Source organism: Aptenodytes patagonicus, chromosome 3 (assembly GCF_965638725.1).
Source record: "Aptenodytes patagonicus chromosome 3, bAptPat1.pri.cur, whole genome shotgun sequence".
In the NCBI taxonomy this organism is placed as follows: Eukaryota; Metazoa; Chordata; class Aves; order Sphenisciformes; family Spheniscidae; genus Aptenodytes; species Aptenodytes patagonicus.
The window spans coordinates 107,473,773-107,487,430 of NC_134951.1; the positions used below are offsets into that span (position 1 = coordinate 107,473,773).

A 13,658-nucleotide genomic window follows, 5' to 3' on the forward strand; every position below is an offset into this window, starting at 1 on the left:
TCCCAGAGCAGGCTTACTTATTCCTCATTAATACTGCTCTAGCAAAAAACAAATCAGACCTCCCCCTCCTTTCAATGAACTTTGGTTCATGTACGACCTCAACATCTGCAATCCAGATACGGGTTTCAAGTGAAAACGTGTAAGAGATGCCCCTTTCCTAAGTGTTATATTTTACTGAGGTCAACACTATAAAAATGTCTTATAGATTTGCCACCTTTACCTTTATATAAGAAGTAACCTGCCTCATGCTAGACAGAAGTTTATCCATGTTACTCAGCAAGAACTTTGCTAAACTCTAAAAGCTACAAAAGAATGCCAATAAGCAATTAGCTGAATGATTAATGATTTTAATACCTGTAATAAAGACATTGGATGGAATTTATAACTGCCCAGTAAAACTAATTATTCATCAGACTGTTTAAAAGGATGCCTAGCCAATAACTGCCGTATCACAAAATTAATTTTTAAAAAATACTATGGGGAAAAAACATAAGGATTGGTATTACAAAATCAGGCAGAAACCACAATTAAACAAACATCTCCTGTGGGTTAATTGTGATTCTGGTTACTGGAAAATGAAATATCTATGTGAAGCAGCTTTGAGAAACTATCAGATCTGCTTCTTTTTACTTAGGGGAATAGATGTGGCAAGAGCAGAGGGAACAAGATCCTATCTATCTTCATGCATAGCTTCAGCTTCCTGCATGAAGCAGCTTTAGAGATGAATTTCAGGACTTTTTTTTTTTTTTTGAAAGGAAGGTGAAAGAATTTGACATCATCTTCAAAATCTTGTGGCTTCCCTTACAATTGATATCTGCAGGCAAAGAGCTATGACCAGAGGCAGGTATGCTAGCTTCCACATTGATGGAAACATCTCTGGTGAGAGTCTTGTAGACTGCTGGCAAGGAGACACTTGGTTAAATTGACGTTTCTTTCTTAATGTTGATGGTACAATTTCAAAGAACTGCTGGCTGGCTTTTAACCTTTTTACTTCATGTTTGAAACTAAACAATTCCTTGATAGCACTGGAAATAGGGGATTCCCAAAAGCAACAAAAAAACCCCAAGTTATATCACTGATGTTTGGGAAAAGACCAGGGAAGATAGTTTAAACCTATGTAGCTTAAAGAATAATAGAAGAGCAAAGGGATAGACATACAGGAATCTTCAACTTCACAGAAGTTTTGCAAAGACAATGAGAACCTCTGTGTTCTGGGAAACAGGACATACAGTAATGGGATTAAACTGCTGCAAGGAAGATTTCAAATCTCCATCAGACTAAACAAATTTTTTACCAGAAATGAGACAACTTACGGTTTTGAGGAAAGAAGATGCACGAGATGATTTCCCGATGAACTCTTTTTCAGCCTAATAATTCAATGAAGGGGACTCTAACTCATAGAAGATGAAGAAGGAACAAAGAAAAAGGAAAAGGCACAGAGGTGGTGATGTTACAAGAAGTATATGCCTCAGTCTGAAGCATAAGTTTTTGAAAATTAATTTTTAATAATGTTTTATTCTAAGACAAAGCAAAAGGATAACATTGCATATTAAAAACCAGAAAGCAGCATTCTACTTGAACAAGTGGATGTGATTTCTCCAAATGATTGTTGTTATATCTCCCCTCAATCTGGCAAAAGAAACTAAGAAAACATGGCAACCTAACTGAATGCTAAAGAGAGTGAGATATTAGAAAATATGTGAATGTTCTCATTAAATAAGAAGTCTCCTGGTTCAAATGCTAGCATTATGTGCACTCCTGCAGTATGAATGTGCCAGTGGACTGTTAGTCACTGAACAGTCTACCCTGCTGGCAGAAAACAAAAGTGTTACCAGTTGATGTGCATTTTGACAGAAACGTCAGTTTATATATGCCTAGATGTACAGACTGGAGAACAATGCAGGTTTGCAAATAAATTAGATCTGCAATAAGGTTACCTGTAGTTATTTTTAATCCATAAATTTCTCTGCAGTATATAGAGGATGGTGTGAAATACTACCATTTCTGACGGAATCCAAGCTTGAGTGTCCATAAATAGAAAATGGATCTGACAAGATGACAGGTTAGCTCGTGTTAGGGAGCCACTACACACAGTGAGCAGTGCAGTCTTATTACATCTTGAATGTCCTACAGGTATCTGTGAGATCCAGGCCATGGGACTACCTTTTGGCCATGAAACAACTGAGGCCATAACAGACATTTCCCCCCGTCAAATTCTTTCCTTATTTGCAGAAAGAGGAGGAAAAGAGGTTTCCTCAGTTTCTGCTCCTACTAATCCAGGCAACACAGAGCAGGATTTGGTTCACAGCTGCTAATTAACTTCTTTATGTCATATGTGGTAATCACAAAAAAACCTTGTCTCATCGTCAATGTCTTTTTATAGGGATTATGGGAGGTAGGTGTTGAGAAAGAAGAAAGTGATTCTTCCCACCTACAGTTGTTGTCCCCATCCCTCTCACCTCCTCCACAGACAGCATGAGCAGAATGTCTGACTCTCCGGCATGCCTGGAGGGGACCAGCTCTCTGTCGTGGCTCTGCCAAACCACCGCACCCCTTCAAGCTGCCACCTCTTCTCCTTCCCTTTCTGTAACGGAAAAATATGCATTTACACTGCCACATTTCCAGTGGCATTTACATGTTGTTTTGAAATGAATACTATATAGTACTATGATTTATAAATAGAGAGAACATTTAGAAAAAGAAAATCGGTATTGTTGAATAATGAAAGCAAAATCTTAGTTATAAACGAGGAAAAATGAACACCTTTTAACTAAAAATACCCATTGTTTATACCAATAAATAAACCATTCTTCACAGCAGACTCATATATTAAAGGATCAGATGACTTTATAATTACTGGGAATTGCAAGGTTGCAAAGACCAAGGCATTGCCTCCTTAGGTGTGAGTACATTTGGATATCTCAGCTGAGGATGTGCTGTCATTAACACATCTCATTACAGCTTTGGTTTCGGTTCTAATCTCTTGATGATACTGATATAAAACAATACTAAAGCTACAAACATAGCTGGTCTCATTGTGTTTCAGATTTTGTGATGTGTTCGTGGTATGATATTCCCACACTCACTGTTCATACACCATTGTTTTCTGCAAGGAGCTTGCAGAGTTTCTGAAAGCTTTTGTATATTCTAACTTACCTAATCTTCTGAAATATATCTTTATGAAATATATGTATATGACATGAGAAAAGCAACTAGTTCTTGGATATTTTGTTCATATATCAAAAAGCGCCATAGGAGTGCACTAGGGAATATGTTGTCAAAGAAACCATGGAATTTTATCTTCTCATTTCCCATTTTCTCTAAGGTGTAGGTGCTTATCACAACAATATCAAAGTGTCTTCTATGTCAATGCACTAAAATAAATATATTCCCACTGAAAGTCATGAAGGAAATTCAGAAATTGGGAATGTACAAAATCTCATAAACGTTGCAAACTCTAACATAGAGTTTCTCTTTGCTTGCAAGAAGTGTTGTTCACCTAAAGACAGTGGAATTCATGCCCTTAAAATAGTAAGGATGTAATTCTTTGAAAATTTACTTCTTATAGTTCATCAAGTGTCTTCTAAAATTTTGCTCCCTGGAAGTCTTTTTCAGTAGCAACCATACTCTCAACAAATGGAAGCTAAAAAAAAAATATCACTTACTACTTTGCTCCAATCTTCAAGCTATTAAAAAGCATATTATCTTTTCCTGTTCACCCGAGTTGGACAAGGGAGAAAACAAAAATATCAAAGCAACAATACTTATTAAGTAGAAACTCTGGTTTGTGTGTTATCTTAACCTGCTTCTCAGTTCACTCTAAGGCATTCAAAGCATTAGCCTTTGAAGTAGCCTATACTCCCTAGTTTTCTTCTGCAAAGTACAGCGTATGTCAGGTTCAGACAAAATACCAAAAATGACTGTATATTTTATTAAAAGCCTGTTTTTTCCTCTCTCTCTCTCTTTTTAACAAAAGTCTAATTTAGTTGTTGTTCCCTTAGGTACAAAGTACACAGTTCATAATTCATTTGATATAAAATGTCAGTTTATATTTTTGCACTTCTTTGATAAATGAGAAAAAACATGTACATTTCAATTTCCTTCTACGAGGTTTTACTAGCAGAAGCCCCCCTCCCATTGTGCTGCTCAAAGACCTTTGTGTTAAATTAAACATCAAGATTCAGAAACTGCAGGGAATGATATTTCCAAGACATACAGTACAAATATATGAGACTGGGAAAAAAGGTAATGATTTTTCCTACCAGTAAAGTGATCTCTCCCAAAGAGCATCTTTGATCCTTGAATTAGTTCTCAGTTATAATTTAATATATCAAAACTGTCAGCAGCTTTCCTTACATTTAGACATAAAGTGATATAGTCAGCTCCACAAAGAGCAAAATACAACATTCAGGGGCTTGCTCCCCTCCCAACATATGCTTGCGACTCTAAAGTCCATCAATATTAACGGGGAAAGTCTGTGTACATCAAAGGAGACGGCAGACAATTTAATTGTATCTGTCATCATTAACAGTATGGAGTGGTTTATTCCTACATAACCAAATCCTGCCATTGATCAACACGCAAAATTCTCAGGGGGGTAATCTGCACAATGGCAAAGAGCAGAATCAAAAATTTAGTTCTGGAAATACAACTATTATAATTAGAAAAATAACAACAAAACACTGTATATTATTCTCTTATGTAACACATGAGGCTGAGGCCGACAAATCTGAACTATCACATTTACAGAGTAAACAAGAATTCTTGTCACTTCTCAAAATTGCCAACTGCAGTGCTATGGCTGTCACTTCACGTTACAGTCTAGTTCAACAGCTGCAGTATCAATAAATTAAGCTGTATTAGAAAACAGCAATAGGATCACATTCTGATGCTCATGCTGAGTATCAGCACTGATGAACAACATACGTCCAGATCCACAAATGCCCAGAACTCAGGACCTGCTCCTCTGGCCCCCTTTGCTGCTGACATGTACACTGCCTCACCCTGACCAGAGAAGTGTCTTTAGTCCCAGGTTATAATAGTACCTGCTCTGTCTTCTCCCCCAGTAAATAAGACTTTTTTTTTTTTCCCCCCCCACAGTAGTAGAGTTTCAACAGGACAGATGAGCACTATTCTGCCTTCCTTGCTTATGAACCCAGAGATTAGTATGCTGCCCGGCAAGTGGGAGATGGGAATGTTAGTCACTTTAGGATGAATAATCCAGATCTCCTGTTTTCGGCCAGTGCTCTAACAGAGATAAGCTATGACAGAATATGAAAGGTGACACCTCTGTTCCACCTAACTGTGGCAAAAATCCCTAACTGTTTTTATGGATTGGTCCCCCACTAAAAATAGCATTTCAATTGACAGAAATATGATCCAGGCGTTACCCGCTGAAGCAAAATATTTAATATTTAAGGTGAATAAAAAGCAATTCAGACAAGCCTATTCACACATGGAAATAATCCATGCAAAATATACATTTGACTTATCTGATGAATAGGGTGAAAGGATTACAACTTTTTATATCTGACCCATCCACATAGGAATGTTCGTACAGCATTATTAAATAGCTACTCATCAGTTAACGTCCTGTTCTAGATACTTTTAACAAATAAACCATTTATATGAATTAACTCTTGGCTTCATTTCCTCAGATAATGCTGAAGAACATAAATCCACTGGAATTGGTGGAAGCGTGTCAATATACAACAATGAATGATCTGTTCCCAAGTATTTTTACTGAAAAGACCTTGGCTACTGTCTTCTTGTTCAAAAATGGGTAGCCTAATTGATTAAAAGTCTTAGTAACACCATCACGTGTTATTCAAACCCAAGCCAGGCTGACTGTGTTTTGCCTTATATGCCGCAAGACATGTCACAGCATTTACTCCAATCTGCCCATACAATTCACCATATGTTGAGGTAAAGGAAATACCTTGGCAAAACTTATTCTCTACAATGCAGGTTTTCTTCAATCTTTTGACAAAAAGTAAAGATGAAGGGAAAACTTCCTCTCCTTCGTTCATTTTTAAAACATAAACTGAAAAGGCTAAATCTTCATCACAGAAAATTTACAGCTGCTTAATTCCGATTACAACCATCAGCAACATCCTGCTGAATTTTTTGGACAGCACTATCAATTTCTTACGAATAACCCTCTCAAATAGGCTTCTTAGTATGTAAGAGCACTCACAACTTCAGTGGAAGGAAAAATAGAGAAAAGAGAAGTATTCTTTCTTTATATAACGCCATCTCTTCACTCATTCAACTTCTTTTCTTTCTACGTGTTCTATTAGAGCTGTTTAGATACTCTAAAATCTAACATCAGTCAACCTGAATTCAAATATTTTCTATGTACACAGTGGTCGCACTCAACTACGGTGACACTTTTACAGAGAGGCAATCCCCCAGTCTAAGCTGAGGGATAAGAAGAGAGGCTGACAAACTTTCTGACATGTATATTATACTTTTCAGCATGAGGATGAATATAAAAATCTCTTTTCCCTTCCCTTGCTAGCAAATGCCTGTCTTTCTATCCATCTGTAAAATATCCTCAGTCACTTCAGAATCCTACTGGAAAGCTGAATTAGTAAATATTTGTAAAAATCATAAAAGTAAATATGTCAGTATACAAATAATAAGAATTAATATAATTAAATACTGGACGTATTCCACCGTAACATGAAATACATCAATCCCCTTTCTCTCTTATTTTACTAACCTGGAATTAATCTAAGAGTATAGTATTTCTTTGTCAGAAGAATAAGTAAGACCAGCGTACAGATCCAAAGAAAAAAAGACAAATATCCAGCACATATGCATGAACATGCATATACTAATATATCATATACGTATTTGTGTGTGTGCATCTGCATGTGCGTGCAGACACAAAAATAAATGTTCAGAAAGAAAAGCACAGTGAGGAAAAACTGTCAAATGTCAGGAATCACTAAGGGCTATAGACTCGTATAGTCATCTTTGTTGTAAGAAAGATGGTAGCATACAACAACACTGCATTATAGGGACACCAGAGGAGAAATGGTGACTCTAACGACTGATTCTCATTCAACTTCCCTCTTCTCTCCCTTTCTGTCTTTATAGAGAAGCTTATTTCTCCTTAGGTACTCAGTCAACTAGCCCAAAGATAACTGCATAGATGTTACATAATGAGGAGCACTATACTAGGAAAAAGTAGGGAAAAGTCAAACTTAAAACACCACCAGAACAAATAATTAACTATATGGAGGAAAAATACTTTAATTCTGCAAAGTGTTTTAAGAATTCAGATACAGAGTTTAAGATTTTTTAAATTCAGTTTCAGATCTATTTCCAAACTACACAGAAAACTCCCAAATAGGAGTTATTTTTAACCATAAAGGAAACCAGCAAAAAAAGCAAAAGCACTTTTATGGCTATGATGTTTAAGAAAGATCATCTCTGGTTTTGTCCCCAGCTAAAGAGAGGAAAAGAATAGTGATTTGATTCCCTCTACATTTCACCCTCAGCAAGATCTTAAGAGACGCTTAATTTTTCCCCCCTTAAGCTTTTTTTTTTTTTAAATATGGAAATGTTACGAATATGTAACAGGGTGACAGAACTTTGCTGGAGGCTTACAGAGTTCATTGCAAACAGAGGAACTTCAAAGCTTCCTCAGCTGTGCGAAGTAGCTCAGAAAAACCCTCGCCACTTTACTCAACTGCTTTATGATCAGCAGGCTATCTTCCATAATCTAGATGCTTCAAGTGCAGAAAATACAGAACAAAATGACAAAAAAATCCCCAAAAAACAACCCACAGACATTTGCTTTTGCTGACAGTTAATGAACATTCCATTTTATTCTGGAAACTGTAGGGGCAGAAGTTGTCAAAAATAAATATAATAAAGTGAGCTTTTTAGAAAAGCAGTGCAAATCATAGTAGCAAAGTAACATAAAAATTGATCCAATTCCTAATACTTGCATATATCTGGAAAATCGTACAAAAGATAAAATTCATGGTGTGATTTTTCAAATGTCTTCGGTATGTTTTCACTAGGAATTTCAATGTCATTTTATTGTAGAATTGCTTCAACAGAAGAACCTAATTTATCACATATAGAATGTTGACTTTAATTAGAGTACTGAACAGTCTAGTTCAGATTTACACAGAATGAAGAAAAAAAAACCAACCATGAATAGGCTTAAGATTATATAAAAATTGCATACTTCGTCTAAATTGTGTCCTTTTTATGTACAATTGAAATTGGTCCGAAATAGGTTTATGTGATGGTAGGTAATAATTTTAAATAATGATCTGCTGCTAAATTCCACAGCAGCTGATTTTTCCCACTTTTATATATACTTCTGTTTTTCAGAAGCACAATCAAGCTGTAGTTTTCCAGCATGAAATACGCTCTACCGCAGATTTCTTCCAAGAGATCATAAGTACCGTCTGGACCTCGTGCTAAGGCTAAGGTTTTGGAAAGACCTAGAGTGAGACCTCTACAATAAGGTTAATTGCCTGCTTATAGGTGATCAGTTGGCCGTTTCAAGCTGTTGCATGGTTCTCCGTTTCTCATCTGGCACTTCCCAAGCAAGAAAAACATCCATGCTCTTTTAGGCAGCTAAAATCACAGTTTTGATCTTCTTGCCCTAACTGTTTCATGCAGCTCTGGAAGACAGAAAGCAACCTAAGAGCTGACAAATATGGGTGTCCTATGTCTGGAACATTGAAACAGCATTGCTGTAACTATGGGAGATCTGCCTAGCCCCAAAAGGACAGGGTGCAGGAGCAAAGGGAAGGAGGCAATCAGAAGAAAAAAGAGAGAGCTGGAGTGTCATAGCCTTCTGGCAATCTCCACTTTTATGAGTAGGGACTTAGACTAAGCTTCAATTTAAAGCAACCTTGAGGCGGTCCTTCATTTGTGTGGAGTTAGGCTGAGCCCCAACTGGCTACAGTTTAGAAAAGTGAGCAGTAAAGTGGGCACCTCTGTGCCTCCCATTGCCGGAGACTGAAGACACAACCTTTCAGGAATGAGACTTATTTCGCTCTTCTCTTGCCACCCAAAACACCCACCCAAACCCAAGAATAGACACAGTATGAGCTCACTGAAAGATGTGCTGAACAGACTGGGAGAGGGGAATAAATGAAAGAAGTAGAACTAATGAAAATGACAATCAGTTCAATACTGCAGAGGTTAGAGAAGAATTATTGTTTCATTAGAACAACTCCCAGTTTTCCACACAAGCACTTTTGTAATCCTACCCTTATATCCCCATGAAATCATCTTTCTGGACAAAAGGAACTGGAACGGACAATTTACACAGCTTGCCACTGACACTCTTTAATTAGCTAGGTCATTGGTGAGAGATGTAGGAGAGCTCTTTCCCCCTCCCTACTCTATCCTGCTCTCTCCTTAAACTACCCCTAGAAAAGATACGGTCACAATTTTTCATTAAGAACTTTCTGTTAGCAACCCCCACCCCACCCCCATCGACTTGTTTGCAACAGTTTTGTTTAAAACATTTCCTGTTCTTCATCAAAATCAGAGATTATATTATTCTGAAGGTATAGAGACATCATGCAATGTTTGAGAATTCAGAATTTTTTTAAATATAATTTTTTTCACAATGAATAAAATACAATGATGCCAGAAGCTTTTTTTTTCTAAACTACATTTCTTTTTTTTTTTGGCATTTTTAAATTCCATTTTTACTACTCTACCTTTACAAGAAGTGACATAAGAGAATGTAAGAGAAGAAAAATGAAAAAGAAACAGAAGATACAGAATAAAAAGAATCCTGCTGAATTTTAGTCTAAGTCGGGGGGGGGGGGGGGGGGGAGAAAAAAAAGAAAGACAGACTAGAAAAAATGAGAGAAATGAGAAAAACAAATAATGTCTCAGAAATAACTGAAATTTGAAGTAAAGGAAATCCTCTCAAAACAAGTTTTATGGTGTGACTCTTAGTGTGATACTGAGCATCATAGAAAAACAAACCTGTCTCACAGGGAAAATTCTAGCATATTCAGGTTTGATTTTTCTTCCTAAATAATTCTGGCCTAACAGCATCAGTTTGCTTTATTTACTGAATATTAATTCATATAAGGAGGCCTGTTGGCTTCAGTGATCAACTTGCATGAGCAAATGCTTTCAGATGTGAATATAAGTTGTATGATGTGGTTCTTACTTGTTTGCATAATTAGATCAATAATCCTATGATGTGGTTCAATATCCAGACTCAGAGGTGTTGCTACCTAAACTAACAGTGGCTGAAATCCTCTGGTTGCAGGACACCACCCTCTGTAGATGTTGAACAAACATCAACAGCTACAAGTATGTAGGCTCACTTTTGCTGCTGAGAACTAGCCCGAGTTTGTAGGCAGAGGCACGCAGATTCCCATACAGAAACAAGGGACCAGCAAAGGGCAGGTGCTTAAGAGTCCAAGGCAAAATCTGACATCTTTCACAGCTAGACATTCCTATGTCACGCAAATCACAGACAGAGCATATAAACAAACAACATACTTCATAAATTATGGCAGAGATTAAAGAGACACTTCACTGCGTAGGCAAACATTTTTTTCCCTATTTTTTACATAGTGAATATATATCAATTCTTTGAGGCTCTTTTCTATAGATAAGTCAGCACCAAGTTAACGGTTTGTAATCCCCAACACGAGTAACCACACAGAGACAACTCTGCTATGTGATCCAGAATTACCATCCGCAACAAGCTTCATACCTCCTGTCATTACTTGGGAATCCAGTTGTTTTCTGTGCTTTGGAGGTGATGACTGAGCCTCCACCCTCCTGCTTCCCATCTGATCGGCAGTCTGTCTCTCTCTGCTATCTCTCTTTGCACCTATTTTTTCAACATAATCTATCTTCTTCCTTTCTGCATACAGGACTTCTCATTCCCTTCCAGTCTAGGGCTTTTGTGGTCAAAGGCAGGGAACAAATGGATTTAACTAGAGTATAAGCTATTAACAGTAGTGATTGCAACCTTCTTTTCTGTTAGCTTACCAGCTCTTATTACAAAGCAATCCTAAATTAATGGGGTCCTCTATGAGCCACTACATCAGAAATAGCGCTCATTAAGAAGATAAATCTATAACCAAGGACTCCATATGGAAGACTTTCTCCCAGATTTTTGCAGTTTTATATCTGCTGTATCATTTCAATTCATTTACCTAATTAAATTAATTCTAAAACAATTTGTTCTCCAGATCTTTTACTGGCTGACATCCTCAAATTAATGTGAAGCATTGGCTAGTATATTATTTTTTACAACTTCTACCAAAGCAGTTTAGGACAAGATAAATAGAACAAATTTATTCTTTTTGGAAAAAAATATAAAACTCAAAAAAATTTACTTCTACCTCTGTGGTATAAAATTTGTCACTAATCATTTTAAACTATGCCCTTTTATGGTTCTTCCATCTCTTTCACCTTTCTATGCAGTTCTTTGATGTAACAAAGACAGTTTCAGACAAGATTTCAGTTCATCTGGAAAAAAAAGCTTTAAGTCTTGAGGCAAAAAGCAGTGTATTTAAAATTTATATACTCCATAATGCCTTTGTTCTGAACTTGAATATCCTGAAAACTTCTCCACTTTCTTTTGCCTTCCGACTCTGAAGATCATTTGTTCTCATGGTTTCAGCTTCTTATTATGCAACAGTGACTTTAACTGGTGGTTCCAGCATTTAAGTACATGCACAGTCATGGCTGACCCTTTCTGATCAATTGCCAATCCATACAGGTTTGACTGATAAAAGAGCCAATTAGATTTAAGCAAATTAAGGGACATCACCAATGTCAACCACTTATTAAACTGAATGCTGAATTCCATGCATACAAAACACTAATGCACCAAGTCCCATTAAGAGTTGAAATCCTAACCCCATTAGTAACTCCAGACCACTACAGGGTAAGGGTCAAAAGAAAGTTTCATATTTATGGATTAACATTTGGATTCAGTTTTTATTTTTTCTAATATTTCCAAGAACTCTTGAACTTGCACTGCAATTTTAGTCAAGAGCTTAGATAAAATATATCCCTTATTTCTAAGATTTTTTTTTTTTTTTTAAGCATTGACTTTAAGCACGGCAAATCAGCTTGATGAGAAATTAAGACATATTGAATCAGGTAACACTAAAGATTTGGTGTGCTTTATACTATGTGCAATACATTTTAAATAAAAAACGAAACAAAAGAAATGCATGTTGGAAGAAAATTTGTATCATAATTGAAAAACTCTGATCTGCAGTAACTTCAAAATGGAATTCTCCTTTGTCCTCTATCACTCTCCCTCTTACACAATCTTCCATCAAGCTCCATGACGTACCCCCCACAATGCAAATTTTTGAAACAGTTTTTTTTGTTATCCTTGAAAAGAGAATGCTACATTCTAACACTCACTAAAAGGCTGTGATTTTGTATATAATGAGACCTCTTTCACTCTTTGATCAAACAAAACTTCTGTCAAAGTGAAATCTTGGCCACTGAAGTAAAAAATAAAATTCCTTCTGATTTTAGTAGCATCTAGATTTCATTTAATGATTTAGATAGTAAGGGAAGGCACTGAATACAGCCCAGTGTAAAATTACCATTATACTCATAATTTAGCATGCAATGGAATTGTATGGCATTCAAAGAGTCATTATAATAAACATCATAGTAAAGTAAGCATACATTGTCCTAGATATACACGTGTGTGTCTGTATGTGTGTACACGTATAGTGAGAATGTAGTGTGTGTGAGAGTACTTCTTTCATATGCACTGCTTCATTTATTATTCATTTCACTACAGATCACAGTCCACTGGACACTAGTATGGAAGATTTCTTTAATAACTCTCACTGCTAATTTAATTCTACTTAAACACACATATCCTAGTGAATGCCACATGCTTTTCAGCATGATTTTATGTGTAAATCAGGATAATATGTTTTCAGATCATTAACTAAAAGGAAGCATGAACTAAAACCTATTTAATCAATGAGGTATTGCTTTTAAACTACCACAAGGTCATAAAAAAGATCATTTCAAAGCTATAAGTTTTCTAATTGTAATCAACAACAATCTAATGATGAAAGAAAGTGTATCTTAATGGCTGCCATAAACTTGTGCACAACCTTGCCTATCTTTAAAGATCCTTTACCACCTTCTTTGGTAAAATTTTCACTACCAAATTTTGTTATTTCTCCATGCAAAATTGAAGTGTGACATTGGGATTAGAAATGTCAGTGTCTTACTGCTCAGTCTTAAACGAGCGGTAAAACTCAGATGCGGTTTTATTATTATATGACAACGTATATTTGTTAATATTAGGTATAATTCGGCAATCAGATTGGAAAAGTATAAAATGTGCTGGGAATCTACCTTTTCCTTCTTGCTCAGTAATCTGTCATACAAACTCTGCATTTTATTTATTCACTTTTCAGAAGTCTTTCTGTTGGTTTGGCCCCAAAACCAATCCATCTGTTTGCAAGCAAACTGTTCCAAGTGTAATTGTATTTTTGAGCTGTAAGGTTTATGGGATTTTTTGTTTGTTTGTTTTTCTTTTCCTTTTTTTTTTTTTTACTTTCAAATGATATGTGTGTCACTCCACACTATTCCTGCTCATCAGCTACACCTACACATCTCTCAAGATCAAGCTTTGTTGGGCTCTCACTTTA

General features: G+C 36.3%; 1 protein-coding gene across 1 annotated transcript in view; it reads right to left on the minus strand.

The window, feature by feature from the left end:
- Nucleotides 1-13,658, minus strand: part of USH2A (usherin) — a 405,495-nt gene that overhangs the window by 157,207 nt on the left and 234,630 nt on the right. The gene's annotated exons all lie outside the window — the stretch shown is intronic.